The sequence below is a fragment of the Heterodontus francisci genome, chromosome 6 (assembly GCF_036365525.1).
Source record: "Heterodontus francisci isolate sHetFra1 chromosome 6, sHetFra1.hap1, whole genome shotgun sequence".
In the NCBI taxonomy this organism is placed as follows: Eukaryota; Metazoa; Chordata; class Chondrichthyes; order Heterodontiformes; family Heterodontidae; genus Heterodontus; species Heterodontus francisci.
In genome coordinates, this window is record NC_090376.1 from 28,845,196 (window position 1) to 28,860,920 (window position 15,725).

Sequence of the window (15,725 nt, forward strand, 5' to 3'; positions counted from 1 at the left end):
TGCTGTTGTAGCCACAGCATTTATATGGCTGATCCAGATGAGTTTCTGGGCAACGGTAATCCCCAGGATGTTGATAGTGGGGGATTCAGCAATGGTAAATGTCAAGGGGAGATGGTAAGATTCTTTCTTGTTTGAGATGGTCATTGCCTGGCACTTGTGTGGTGCGAATGTTATTTGCCATTTATCAGTCCAAGCCTGAATGTTGTCCAGGTCTTGCAGCATATGGACATGGGCTGCTTCCGTATCTGAGGAGTCACAAATGGTGCTGAACATTCTGCATTCTTCAGCGAACATCCCCACTTCTGACCTTATGATGGAGGGAAGAGCATTGATGAAGCAGCTGAAGATGGTTGGGCCTAGGACACTACCCTGAGGAACTCCTGCAGTGATGTCCTGGGACTGAGATGACTGACCTCCAACAACCACAACCATCTTCCTTTGTGCTAGGTATGACTGTTGTCTGACATCCAGTACTGGATGAGCAGAAATATCCTCCAATTAAAAATCGGTAAGACTGAAGCCATTATTCCCTGTCCCTGTGACAAACTATGTTTCCTAGCTACCTACTCCTTCTCTGTCCCTGGCAGTTGTCTGAGGCTGAACTAGACTGTTCACAATCTTGGTGTCATATTTGATGCCAAAATGAGCTTATGGCCACATCATCACTAAGACTGCCTATTTCTACCTCTGTGACATCTGTCTCCACTTCAGCTCATCTTCTGTTGAAATCCTCATTTGTACCATTGTTACTCCTAGACCTGGCTATTCCAGAGCATTCCTGGCTGCCTCCCACATTCTATTCTGTGTAAACGTGAGGCCATTCAAAACTCTGCTGTCCGTGTCCGAACTTGTACCAAGTCCTGTTCACCCATCACCCCTGTACTCACTGACCTACATTGATTCCCTGTTAAGCAGTGCCTCAATTTTAACATTTTTGTTCTTGTTTTCAAATCCCTCCATGGCTTCACCCCTCCCTATCTCTGTTATCTCCTCAAGCCCCAGAATCCTCTGAGATATTGTGTTACCCTAGTTCTGGTTTCTTGAGCATCCTTCATTTTAATCACTCCATTATTGGTGTCCAAGCCTTCAGCTGCCAAAGCCCTAAGCTCTGGAACTTCCTCACTAAACCTCTCCACCTCTCTTCCCTCTTTCAAAATGCTTCTTAAAACCCAACTCTTTGACCAAACCTTTAGTCATCTGCTCTAATATTTTGTTACGTGACTTGCTATCAAAATTTTCTTTGTAACGCTCCTGTGATGTACCTTGGGATGTTTCATTATGGTAAAGGCACTATATAAATACAAGTTGTTGTTGGGAGTTAAGTGCTGGATCTTTGAGGTCAAGTTGCCTCCAAGATTGTATGGCTACAGTGGGAAATTAGAATCATGTTGATGCTCTTTGGCAGACATTGTGATCAAGAATCCTTAGTGAAGCAGGTTTGCAGTGCTCTGGGGTACTGTTGATGATGGACCAACTATCTTTGTTTATTGATCCCCAGTTGGGGGTAATAGACCTGTCACTGAGGATGGGATTCTTCCAGCTCTAGATAGTCCAGTAAGCAAAATCCCTCTCAGAAAGACTGAACTTGTAAATGTTATTATTCAACTAGAAATAATGTAAAAACAAGGACAGAATGAATGGCTTTAAAATAATAAAAAGAACATGTATTTATGTAACACCCTTCACAACTTTGGGACATCCCAAAGCACTTCACAGCCACACTTTTGAAGTGTAGTTACTGTTGTCATGTAGGGAAACATGGCTGGCAATTTGTACACAGCAAAGTCCCACAAACTCCAAAATAGTAAATAACCAGATAATCCTTTTTAGTATTGCGGATTGAGAGATAACTATTAGCCAGGATACTAGGAGAACTCCCCTTCTCTTTGAATAGTGTCCTGAGATGTTTCATGTCCACCTGAGAGGGCAGGGAGGGTCTTGGTTTAATGTCTCATCTGAAAGATGGCAATTCTCAGTGCTGCAGTAAAATATGACTTCTGCTCAAGTCTGTGAAGCTTCAAAAGAAAAAATATTTTTAGAGTGGCTTGCCATGATCAGCCGATCAGAACAATCTAATAGTTTAAATACATCTAGGTACATGTAAAGCACTTAGAAAAACAAACTGAAATCCTCTTTAACTTTTTCATTGAGATAAATAAATTCACTGTTGATAAACTGTCTTTATCTTGCTTTCTAAATAGCAACAAAGGAACTGCAGATCTGTTCATCACGAGTTGGATGTGAAGTAAAATTGAGCAGCTCATTAATGAAACTTGCCTGAAATAAAACTTTGAAAAGTCATCTCCACATTGTTTCAAAGTCTTAAAAAAAAACTCACAAATCCACACAGAATGAGGGGAACGCTGCTTTCTGTTTCAACTTAGAAACCTATTGCTGTATGGTGGGAAATTCTGCAAGCCTTGAGTGTAGGGATGTGGTTACTTATTTTTTCAATGCTGTGGGGAAAAGTATCCATTTAGGACCGGCTGTTTCCATAAATCCTTAGTTTCTCACTGACAGTTTTCCAGCTATTTTCCTGACGCCCCTAATTTGCTGCTGTTTTACTTTGAGCCTGTCAACATGGTAAAGGTATTATGACAAAAATGAGACAACTGGGAGGTATATAAACGACAAACAAGTACACTGGATGGAAGACTTTTAGATGTATTGTAGGTAGGTACCTAATTGGTTGGTAAGCAGGAAATAACTTTCTATTATTGAGTGTTAGGCAAATAATTGTTCCTGATGTCTAGGTGTGAAAGAAAGACTTGCATTCATTTACATAGCGCCGTTCATGACCACCGGACAAGTACTTTTGAAGTGCAGTCACTCTTGTTATGTAAGAAAACTTAGCTGTTACTTTGGATGTGAAATTACACTGTAGGATACGATTGATTGAATGGTTAAACACAGCTGTCTGAAATTCCTCTTCCTACAATTTTAGTGAAGGAATTAACTTATTTGCTTTAAATGAATTTATGCAAAGGGCGATTCTTGGCGATCATCTTTGAGTGTTTCGGTGAGTGATACTTGGAAGTTACAAGATAGCGTATTTTGAGTGAAACAATCTATTTATCTGGATTAGCTGATACATAGAGGGTTAAAAAAATAAAGCCTCGGGAATCCCGGGGAAGCAAAGGCCAGATCCATGAGGTGCCTTTATTGCACTGGTTGCGGGCCAGGAGGTGCAGTAGTATTTCCCCAGTCCACCAAACTTTCCTCTTAAACACCCAACAAAGGGACTCCTCAATCGTCTGACTCCCCAACCCCGCCGGCAAAACCTAGTTCTCCTTAACCTGCCAATGCTTCAGCACCCCCGCGATATCCGACTCCCATCAAATCACCAATATTGGACTCCTCCCCCAAGCTGTTGGATTTATCTGACATCTGCTCCCAGGTTGCTTTCCAGGCGACCAGCCTTTCAATCTATCTGGTTGTTGTGTGAGAATTGAAAAAAATTAAAGCAGGTCCTGCAGTTAAATTCAGCAGCACCTGCAGGAAACCCATACTTCCACGGTTCTTGTCCAAAAATGCATCTGCCTACTCTCTTCCCAGCTCCAAGTTATCATCAGCCCCATAGAGCCTACTTGTTTTGATCAGCAGATGGCAGAATAGAGCACAGCCCTCAACCTCAGAAAATATCAGCTTCTTGCTGTTAAATTCTTAAACGTGTTCAATTTCCATTGTTCCATATCTTTAGCTAGATATTTAAAAATGATTTGTCAAAAACGTCTTCAGTTTTATCTATGCTGTAATTTTGAATCCATTCTGCTCGCAATCTGGTGAAAAGCCCACACACAAGAAAGAATTCTGCTGCTGTTCGTTATGCATCTTCGTATTTCTTGTTAAAGAATGTAGCTACAGATCCCCACAGATGTTCCTCAAAAAGAATCCAATATTGTCATTTTAATTATCTCCTCTGCCATGAATGTACCCTCACCCACACTCTAGACCAAACACCATTAACCAGCTGAGTGAACTGTTGTGACAGCTTTGTCAATGCAGCGAGTCACTTGGAGGTACAAGAGTGGTTTGGATGTGAATCACCCTTCAATTGCTCATCTCTTTAACACCTATGATGTGTTTTGCTGTTGATCATAAGTCCATCCTCCCTGTTGGCCCAGCAGAAGAGAAGATTCTGTCAAGCAGAGAATCAGGGCTGCATGTCCCTAGTGCACCATTAGTAAGACAGCACACATCATCATGAGCCCACGATCCTCACTAGTTTTCTGAAGAAAGAAATTGCAATTTTATATTCCTTTTATGACTTCAGCATGCCCAAAGGACCTCAAAGCTATTTATAAAATTAATGTGTACCCGATTAGGGGCGTGACTTTATTACAGCAGAATAAATTGTGTGCTCATCCGGGAGCAACAGCAGGCAGGCCTGGCCAATTAAATTGCCAGTCCTCTTTAGCTTGCTACTTGTCAACTCCTGATCAAAACGGTTGGTAAGTTGGCAAGAAGTTGATGTTCGGCAGTTAAAACCGGGTGGCAGGAATTACTGTCACCAGGGACCCAGGGTAGGGTCCCAGGCACAAGGTAAAGCAATCCCATCGCAGGAGGAGGATGCTGCCTCAGGCATCAGAGGCCCAAGGTTTCCTTGTGGGATTTGGAAGAGCACTCCTACTCCTCTTGGCCCACAAGGAAACGAAAGAAAAATGTGAAAACTTACTTTGCTGGTTGTGTTCTGGCTCTGCTTGCTATTCCTCTCAGGTTTGTTCTGGCTTCTCCAGTCTGGCCTCAGGTTAAAATGGCAGACCTGGCCCTGAAAATTGAAGCCCGAGCTGCATATTTAAAGGGATTCCCACCAGCTTTGAATGAGTGTCTTTGCTATCTGCAATGTAAAATTGAAGTCAGTCAGATCAGGATGGGAAAGGAATGTGAAAGTCCACTGCTTCATTTTAAGTGTTTCACCCACTTGTTTTCCACTAGGTGCACAAATCGAGCTTTATTGCTGTGATTTTACCAGCATGCCGTGGGTCCCGATGTCAGCACCAAATGCGGGTCCTCTGCCCGCATGGGTGGTTGGCAGGATTGTGGCAGGAATTTTACCAGCAGTAGCCAATTAAGAGGCTGCCGCCAGGACTGCTATCCAATTAAAGATGGTGGCTTGCCTTTCATAGCTGCTGACCCAGTCTAGGGCCGCCAGCTCTGCAGCCTCAGCAGCATCACCAATAGAGGTGGCTGCTGCTGCGGCTGCAGAATTGGAGATTTGCTCAGGCTTGCAGGCTGGCCCTGGCACTCGGAGGGGTGAACCCTCCAGTGGCAGTGTCAGAGCCACAGAGGTGGCCATTGTGGGGGGCACCTCCGTGGGCCATGGAGCCATGGAAAAGGAAGGTCCCTTCCCTCCCAGGAAGTCGCTGGGAGGCCACCTCAATGTACCTGGTGGACGCCTCCCCGCACCCCCCCCCCCCCCCCCATGTGGTGGGGTTCATTCCGATGCTGGTAAATGCCGGCGGGATCATAAAATGGCCGTTTAATTATCCTTATTGGCCACCCACTTCAGGTTGGCGGGGCAACTGAGCCACTGCTGTTCCCGCCTTTGGAAATAATTTGGGGAAGCCATCTTCCATCACCATTTTACCACCTCTCCCAGCTCGTCTCCAGTGGGCTGGTAAAATTGCAGCCTATGATTCCATTTGCTCTGTTGAAATAGGAAAGGAAAGAATTTCTTACAAGTGCAATAAGCATTCAAAAGAAAGAATTTGCATTTTATAGTGCCTTTCACAACCACAGGACATCCCAAAGCACTGCACAGCCACTGAAGTAGTTTTGAAGTGTAATCACCATTGTAATGTAAGAAAACGCAGCAGCCAATTTACGCAGTCAGGTGCCACAAACTACAATGATATAAATGACCAGACGAACTGTGATGTTGGATGAGGGATAAATATTAATCAGGATAATGGGAGAACTTCACTGATCCTGTTTGAATAGTGCCACGGGATCTTTTACATCTACCTGAGAAAGCAAACAGTGTCTTAGTTTACCATCTCATCCAAAAGATAGCACCTCTTACAGGATTCACAACCACTGTGTTGGTAGCGACTACGCTAGTGTCTATTTCTGCCCTGGAAATGGTATCTTTTAAACATGCTATCAACCTCTACTGCTGCTACAGCAAGTTAGATCTGAATTTAACAAGTTCCCCTGCATGCCAAAACAGAGAATCTGTAACCCTGCATTATATAGCAGTGAGCTGCCAACTGATTGATCCTTGTCCAGTGTCCTGCCATTTGCTTGAAAGAGTGTTGTAAAAACCATGACCTGGCAGTGAGGTGCTAACGTTGATCTTTGGTTGCGATCTGGTTCCAGGCAATAGCACAAATCACATGTAAATGAAGCATAGCCTCCCCACATATTGCTAACAATGTACGCTCTAATTTTATTTTGGAGTGCGAGGACGATTTGTTAAAACATGTGCCAAAATTTAAGTTTTAAGTAACTTGTACTTGGCCTGCATGGGAACATTTGGCATAGAGGGACATTGATTTCTACTCAGCCGTGACAACTTCACCCATATATTTAGATATACTGGTTAAGGTAATAGTGGATCCAGTGGTCCTTCTCCTAGAGTTGGGTGTCTCCCTGGCCCTCTTTTGCTGCTATCATATTCCTCCTCCTTCAACATGTCTGGTAAAATAACATTTGCTATTGCCCCTCTACTTTATGGATTGAAACAGCTGAGTTAGCCATCGAAACAAAGGCTGCAGCATCTTCCGTTCTACTCTATGATGGACCTCTGCTGCTTTAATGTCTTTAAGTATTGTCAGCTGAAAGGCATGCATGTGTAATTTACAACTTTAATAAGCGAAAATAAGCCAACAACAAGCCACTGTACATCTGTGCATTGACCTGTATTGTTATGACCAGGTGAGGAAGGGGTCTCAGGCTCCCCTTTCGCCCCTTCTCTAGTTTGACCACAACAGGATTTATCTTTTTAACACAGTGATTTAACTTATCACCTCAGTGAGCCCTTGCTTCTGTTCCTCTAATATATAATTGCAAATGAACCAATCAGATAAGTTTTCTTGAGTTTAAACAAAAAACATGTAAGTTTGTTAACCTTATCACTCTAAACTGATTAAAAATTACTACAATATGCTATGCATCCAAGTCCATATTCACACAAGAGCAACACACACACACACACAAATAGATTACAGAGGGAAAGACAGGGTTGGGAGGTTGGAGTAAAGTCTGTAATAAATGGAATTTAAATACTGAGTCTCAGTGTCTTTCATTGAAACTGTAGTCCTGAAGTCCTCACTGGGCCACGTGCACAATTTGGGCTTATTTCTCTGGTTCCAGAAGGCAGAAGAAGGGCTTTATCCATGTCTCCTTAGTTGTTGGCTGTGCAGGGCTGTAGGTTTGCAGCTAAGGCTTCTCTGGATCTTTGCTGGAGAGAGAAGATGTTCCTTTGCTGGATTTCAGTTACAGTCTGCCTTCTGAGGCACAATTCCAAGCTCCCAGAGTTACACAAGCAGTCATGTGCTGTGACCACCTCTTTGTTAAAAGCAGAAGCTTCCGGAAATAGGTCTTTGAAATTCAAGGCTTTCCTCTCAAGCTGTTCAAACATACTTTATAGGGGGGTTTGGCTCTTTCAAAGTCAATGGGTGTCGATGGCTTTTGATGACCCCCTATTGATAAGGCTATTCCAGATAAGTGAATCAGAGAGCATTGGTTGTTCTGGCTAGACTGGGTAATCACCTCTGACTCCAGCCGGCCTTTGCCTTCTTATGTGCAAATTGTGTGTGGCCATCTTGGCTGCTCGCGGTTCTGTTTTTTAAAATGTTATTTGTAACAGTCTCAGGCAAAGTTCCACACAATGAAATGAATATTTTCCATTTGGCATATGGGATCTTCATCACAGTATTAAACTGAGCAAAATACTGTAGATGCTGGAAATCTGAAATAAAACAGAAAATGCTGGAATATATTCAGCAGGTCAGACAGCATCAATGGAGAGTGAAACAAAGTTAACATTTCAAGTTGATGACCTGTCATCAGAACTGTGGGATGTTAAGTTTGAACAGCTTTTGAGTAAGTACAGGGCTAAGGAAAAGGGGTGGAGGCAGGAAAGGAACAAAAGGAAGAGGTCTGTAATTCGGTGGAAGACAGAAGTGATCAAATGATAAAAATAATGTTGACAGAAGGCAAAGGGAGGATATAATGGGACAAGCATGGAAACAGAGGGGAGTGAAGCATGGAAAATCAGGCAAAAAAGAAAGTGCTCTTGTGGCCTGGGAATATGATGGAAGAAAGGCAGGAATATCCCAGCATTGTGGACCACCCCACCGGCTGCATAACAATAGGGGATCCGTGCCCCACTCCAAGCACCACACGTCTTCTGCTCCCAGTGGCTCTGATGCAGCCATGCTGCATTGCAGTAGGGATGTTCCTGGAGTTGGGTTAAATCACATTAGTAGAGGAGCGGCAAGCAGGAGCTTTATTCTGCAAAACCATTTATACTGTACCTGACCTGTGAATATTTAATCCTGATATTGAAAAAAAAATCCATTTCCCAGTTTAAACATTCTTCATCTTGATAAGCGCAAAATTCAAAAGCTAAAAATAAAATTGTGTTTCAAGAGATTTTGATATTTATATCGTTGTGTGGGCACATGAAATCTGCTACTCCATGTTCTAGCTGGTCGGATTCAGGATCCACATCGAAGAAACAGCTGCACCATTTAATTGCCTTAGGCTTCTGAAGATTTCCAGTAGTTTGAGGGAGATATTTTGTTCCCGTAATAAATCCAGTATTTGCCTTGGTGCATCATGAGTGCTGAAACTGCTTTGTGCCCTTAGCATAATGGCATTAGATTGCCAAGACTGGACTGACCTGAACACTGCCATATTATTACTTTTCTAATGCGGAAGTCTGTGTTCCAGCTGACTGTTTTCTGTTTACAGAGTGCAATTATAATGTGCTTTGCTTCTTGCCCTTAGTGTTTTGTGAAATACTGGTATGGTAAAAGAGTTAATTAGCTGTTCCTCAAAGGCAGCCCAGTCCTGTTTCAGATTTTTATAATTCCCTGGTTATTACCTGCAGCATAGGTCTTGTCATAAAGCTATTTTAACTGATATTACAAATTCTATAATATATTGTCGTTTCCCAAGAGTATATGGCAGCTGAAGATCTTTTATAGAAAATGAAAAACTTGCATTTATACAACACCTTATCAAATCTCTCCGGATATCCCAAAGCATTTCACAAAACCAATTACTTTGGAGTGTAGTCACCGTTGCTGTGTAAATGCATGCAACAACTACTTTGCTCATTTGTCACACAAACAGCAACGAGATGAACGACCAGTTAATCTATTTTTGATGGAGGGAGGAATGTTGGTCAGGAGTGCTGTTGGTGTTGCTGATCCTCTTGTTCTTCATCAGAAGTGCAAGTTGGAGCTGCATAAGCTGATCCCTTGTCGTGGTGAAGGCTGGCAGCAGGGAAGTGCAGCTGAAAGTGAGTGAAGTGCAAGACACGTGAATTGACTTTCAAGGAGTTGGCAATCACCTATCTAGTACTGAAAGCACTCTCTGAGGGAAGAAGTGCTTTGAACAGTAGCTTCTCACCTGGCCATGGCTGAAGCGCTTCAGTTCCACTGATCAAAGGCTTCCTAGCCTGTCAGGTTGACTCTGGCAAGTTGCAGATAGCTTGGGAAATACTGTGCTGTCCTAGGTTAATACTTCATTACCTATTAGAATATTTAAATGATTTACCTGATGGCTGCAAAGGGGGGTTCCCCACTCACCTCCAAATTCACCCGGGTGAAACTCGGAAGTGGGTGGGATGATGTCACTTTCAGGGGATTTAACTCCCCGCACGCACCAAAACCCGCCTCCCCTTCCTTGTAAAGAAAAACCCCATAGAACCTGCAGCACAAAAACAGGCCATTCAGCAAAACTAGTCTGTGCTGATGTTAAAACTCCACATGTGCCTCTTCTTCACTCTTCTTCATCTAACCCAATTAAAATGCACTTCTACTTCTTTCTACCTCTTCTGCTTATCTAGCTTCAGCTTAAGTGCAACTATGTCAGTCACCTCCGCTACTCCTTATGGTAGTGAGTTACACATGCTAACCACTCTCAAAAGGATGACAAATTAGGACAGCAGGAAGATTATAATATATTATAGACAGGATGTGTATGCAAACATGGAATTTTTAAGATGTTATAGACATTGGCCATAAGGCCAGAGAGGATTTATCCTTTTTATATTATCATTGAGCTAGACACAGAAATCCTGGAAAATGCAGTTCATACATTTATTTTACACAACATTTCACAATTTTCAGGGGTCAGGCATGTGCCCGAAACATTTGAAGACCAATCAGGATGCTCAGATGTCTTCAAACAAAACCACTGGGAAATCCATTTAAGTAGTGTCTGTTCACACACTCTCTGTGGGGCACACCCAACTTACGAATCAAGAGAACAGAGGCACAGGTTGAAAACATTCTTTAAGTGTACATATGGAGCCCATTGGAGATTAACCATCATCGAGCGCTGATTGCTGGGTGAGATAGGACCAGCCTTTCTATGAGGGATATTAATTACAGGACTTTTTGGAGCTGAGACAATTCCATCCTCAATGACAGATCTATTTGTCCCAATTGCATCAATAAGCCAAGATAGCTGATCCATCATCAATTGTACCTTTGAGCACTGCAAGCCTGCCTAGGTAAGACTACTAGATCCCTCATTCCTGGCTAGTTTATTCTATTTTTTAGTGGAATATATTTTGCCTGAACTCTATTTTTTTTCCTTAAAGTACTGCCCACTGTTCATGAGTTGTAACTTTGGATTGGGCAAGAAGGGTGGAATTCTTCCATGATGGTAGAAGTCCCGTTGCCAGGGCCGAAAGCAGGAGGCGACTTTGTTTCAGATGGTGGTGAGACCGGGGGAGGTATATTTCCGGCAGTGGCCAATTAAGTGGCAGCCATGGGGCTGCCATCCCAATTAAGGACAGTGGCCCCAAGAGCTGCCGGCCCAATCTGGGTCACTAACTGTGGCCATTGCTGAAGCTGCCGCTGCAAGGAGTGGGTGTCTCAATGGCTGAGGTGCCTGGAAGAGTGGTTGGGGGGTGCCACGGCCATGCAGGCAGGCTTCGGGGGAGGGGTGTGTGGTGGTATCATGAGGAACAGGCAGCGGCGTTGCATGGGGGAGTGGCCAAAAAGGAGGGATCCTTCCCCCACCTCCCCAGAGTCTGCTGGAAGCCCACCAAGTTTCACTGGTTGTCTTCATACGTGGCGGTGAGCCCTCCATGATGCGGGAAGTGGCTCTTAATTGGCCACTTAAGTGGCTGAATTGGGCTCCCGGTGGGTGCAAAATGGCATGACAGAGGGAAGACGCGGGCACCCACCCTGATACCTTTCTGCCTCTCAGTCTGTCGCCAAAGGCCTGCTAAAATTCCGCTGAAGAAGTGTTTGGAAATGTTGAGGACTGAAGCTTTGCTCTAATTTGTATGGATTTTGATCTTTTAAGGAAGCTTGCACACTGCAGCATTGTGAGCGTGTTTAACCTCCAGCAATGTCCAGTTAGAAAATAATGGGCAACGGGCTATTGGTGCATTTATAGTGCTACAATTAGAGTTGAATTCTCTCCCTCTGCACCTGCCACATACATGGGTCATAGCTGTACCGAAATGGAAAGTTTCCCCCTATAAATCTAAATAAGCACTGTCCAAACTTAAATACTGCTGTTTTATTTGAGAAAGCTGTCTGGCACCTCTTATGAACCATTGCACATGCAACAAGAAAAAGTTGTTATTTGATAGACAATGCTTCTCTCAGCTCTAGACTTCAGGTCCCAGCTGTAGATAGTCCATGCCATTTTCATCTTAATTTCAGCATATAGTTAGGGCAAGTATTTTTTTTTTAGCAAAATGGGGCAGAAGCCCCATTTACACAGGTTTTGTACCCCAAAATTGGTTCCCCTGAATTTTCTTGTGCTTTTAGGCCCTTCCTGTGATCCACCCGCCCAGTCTCAAGTGAACTATTTTATATATATTAAGATAAGGGCTAATAGTGCTGCAGCTCTAAATTTTCTGCTTTTACACAGCAAAGCACTCGGAATAAGTCACACTCAGAATTGTGTAATTACATAGAAATTACAACATGGAATCAGGTCATTCACCCCGATCATGATGGTATTTATCCTCATGAGCTAGTGTCTGATCTGTTTCTATCACCCTTTATTCCCCTCACCTTCAACCACTGATCTAACTTATTCTAGACCATGATATAGTCTCTGCTGGAAGTGTATTCCATAGCCTCACAACAATCTCGAGCTTTGTTGTCCCAAATCTCTTACATATAACCTTATATATTTGTCTTTGTTCCAGACCTTCTAACTACAGGAAATAGCTTGTTTCTACCTTCTCTGTCCCATTCCTTCATAATTTTAAACACGTCTCTCAAATCACAACATAATCCTTGTTTTAACGAAAATCAACCTAATTTTTCAAGTCCTTGTTTATATTTCAATATACTAGAAATCACCCTGCTGAATCTATGCTGTACCCTCTCAATTGCCTCCATATCTGTCATTTAGTTTTGAGCCCAAAACTGCACAAAGTACTCCAACTGTGATCTTATCTAGGTTAATTCATCATTACATCTCAACTTTTATTTTCTATACCTCTTGCCATAAATCCAATAACCCATTAGCCTTTTTATGGCTTCATCCACCAAGGCTATTTAATTCCTCCCAGGTGAAAGTGAGCTGGAATGTGCAAGTAAGAAAACAAGTCATGTAGGGAGTGACATTGAGGAAATTGTGGCAGAAAAATCGTGCTCCAGGGACACTTGTGTAGCCTGATCAGCATCATCCTCTTCCTCATCATCATTGTCATAGTTAACAGGGAAGAAATTTCTTCCCTCCAATGCCTCATCATCACCACCATCACTCTCTTTTTCATCTTTGGCTCCCATTGCTGTGATGAATCTGGAGGAAAGGTGGGCATAAGCGACACATGGGTGAGTGGTGAGCATTACCCCCTTGGGATTAAAGTCAGAGCTGGGGATAGAAGCTTATAGCTGTGTGATTGTTCACAGGGATACTGCATAATAGTCACTCACCTGGAGTCAATTACCTCACTTCACTAGCTCCCACAGCAAGAGGAGAGTACCTTCCCATGAGCTCCATGGCTTTCTCCTTGTAGATCATGAAATGTTTCAGGCAGGGGATGTCCCTCCAGTGGCTTGGTCTAATAGGTATTTGGCATGCTGTGTTCTCTGAGTTCTTGAGGAGTGTGTGAAAAATGTCACACTGTGAGATCATAAAAGAAGTGGATAGTGAAGAGTTAGTTGTAAAGGTTTTACTTTTAGAAGGTATAAGCCAAAGGAATAAAAGACAAAGTGGTCAATGACTTTCCTTGTGAGGTCATTAAACTTTTAACAGCACTGAATTGAAGTCCTTGAGGATGGGGAGGGGGTTGTGGGGAGTTCAGAGAATTGGCACATAGCACCAATTGTTTTTTCTTATTCATTCACAGGATGTAGGCATCACTGGCAAGGCCAGCATTTATTGCCCATTCCTAATTGTCCTTGAGAACATGGTGGTGAGCCACCTTCTTAATAACTGAGTGACTTGCTGGGCCATTTCAGAGGGAAGTTAAGAGTCAGTCATATTACTGAGGGTCTGGAATCACGTATAGGCCAGACCGGGTAGAACAGCAGATTTCCTTCCCTAAAGGACATTAGGGAATCAGATGAGTTTTTTTAATGACAATCTGGTAATGGCCATCATTACTGATACTTGCTTTTTATTCCAGATGTATTTAATTATTTATTGTACTGGATTTAAACTCCCCAGTGGCTGTGGTAGGATTTGAACTCATGTCTCTAGATTATTAGTCCAGGCCTCTGGATTACTAGTCCAGAAAGGTAACCACTATACTACCATTCCCTGAGCTAGTTTTTTGAATATTGCAATCTAATTTCAATACAGCCCTGCACATTGCTCCCATTTTACATGAATCACTATTCTGATAGATCTGCAAATGAGTTGACTAAGGAAATTCTTGTGTTCCAGACCATCAATGCGTGCAGCTTATTTTCTATTGGAGTCCTAGTGGTGAAGCTCTTCCGAGTAGAAATTTCCTTAAAGCTGTTTTCAGGCCTGAAGTCAACGCTATGCATGGAGTGCAACCCCAACTAGGAAGCTCAAGTTTGACCCAAAATTGGGCCCCACCCTCATTGATATTATTTGGGTAAGCTGCTGTGGCACAGTCATCTTGCTCATTTTGTAATGATCAATGTTTGGGTGCATGCCTTGATGCTAGTGGCCAGAAGGGTCAAACCACTGGAGGAAGTATGGGTTGAGGGCCCATAGCAGGCACCTAAGCAGCCTTTCTTGATTTACCTTGCCTTCTCTGCTCTTTAATTGATGGTATCCTATGCTAAGGGCGGCCTTTCCCTTTCACTTAGATTTCTCAGTTTAAGAAAAACAGAGCCCAGGGCCAAAAATCTCATTGCCATGCTTGTCCAAAGTTCCTGAACATGTTTCGTTACACTAATGCCAATAATGTTTTCTAACATCACAATTACTTTTGGAGTTGTTAAAAATGCCTCTTGGCAGGTGCTGTATGTGAAAATTAGCATCCAATGTATCAAATATTTTCATGCAAAAGTACAAGATTATTATTTTTCCTGTGTGCTGATTAATGACTGTTCTGGATTGTACTGCCTTGAACTCGTAAAGCTTGTTTAATCAGTAATGTATCATGAATTTGTAAGAGAGGGTTTGCGTATAACCTTTCGTAAGTAAATTGGGGTGGGCACAAAAAGTTTGGAGGGTGAATTATTAGTTGTTGGTTTACATAACTCTGTTTGAATATACATAATTTTTTATTGCCCAAACTTCAGTGACTGTAAACATACTGATAAATCTTTGAAGTTGAAAGGATACTAAAGAAAAGACTGGTTTGAAATTGTAGAAATAACTATTTTCTGCTAAAATTGTAACTTTGATTCTAAGTTGCCCTCCATCAACCTATTCCAATGCCTCAAACAATACCAGCTCTTCTTCACATAAAGTAGCCAGTTAACCTTCAGTATGCTTTAGGGACATTAAAATCTTGGCAAAACATCCTGTAGAATACGAGCAAGCTGATTTATTTAACACTAGATGGTAAAGTTTCTGCTTTGCGCGTAATTGTTAATCTGGGTATAAATTGCGCCCAAAATTGCGCTAATTTGCAGAATTACATTTTTTGCTCAAATGTCCGCTCAAAATCATTGCTTATCGCTGAATATAAAATCTTCCATAAACCAGTGCAATCTGACAGCATGTAAAAATGTTAATACAGCTGAAAATGAGTTATCACAAAAATAAGCATTTTTATTTAGTGTCTTGTCCACGACCTGTGAGTAACCTGATTTTAAATAACAGAAAATGACTTGGAAAAGCTATACAGAACCATTTATTAATTTCATTGGGGTACAATAGTCAGTTTCTCAGTAAATGAAATATTTTTTAATATATAAAGGCTTTTACATTCTGCATACTAGTGCCCTAGCGCCTTAAAAAATGCATAGTTTTAAGAGCCTCCTGGAAGGCCCGCAATGGATACAATTAGCAGAAAATTGCCATGGTCATTAATTCGATAAGGGGCCGTGACCAGTTTTGTGGGCAAGGCTAGCTTCCAACGTGATAACGGCACAGTGGCGCAGTGGTTAGCACCGCAGCCTCACAGCTCCAGCGACCCGGGTTCA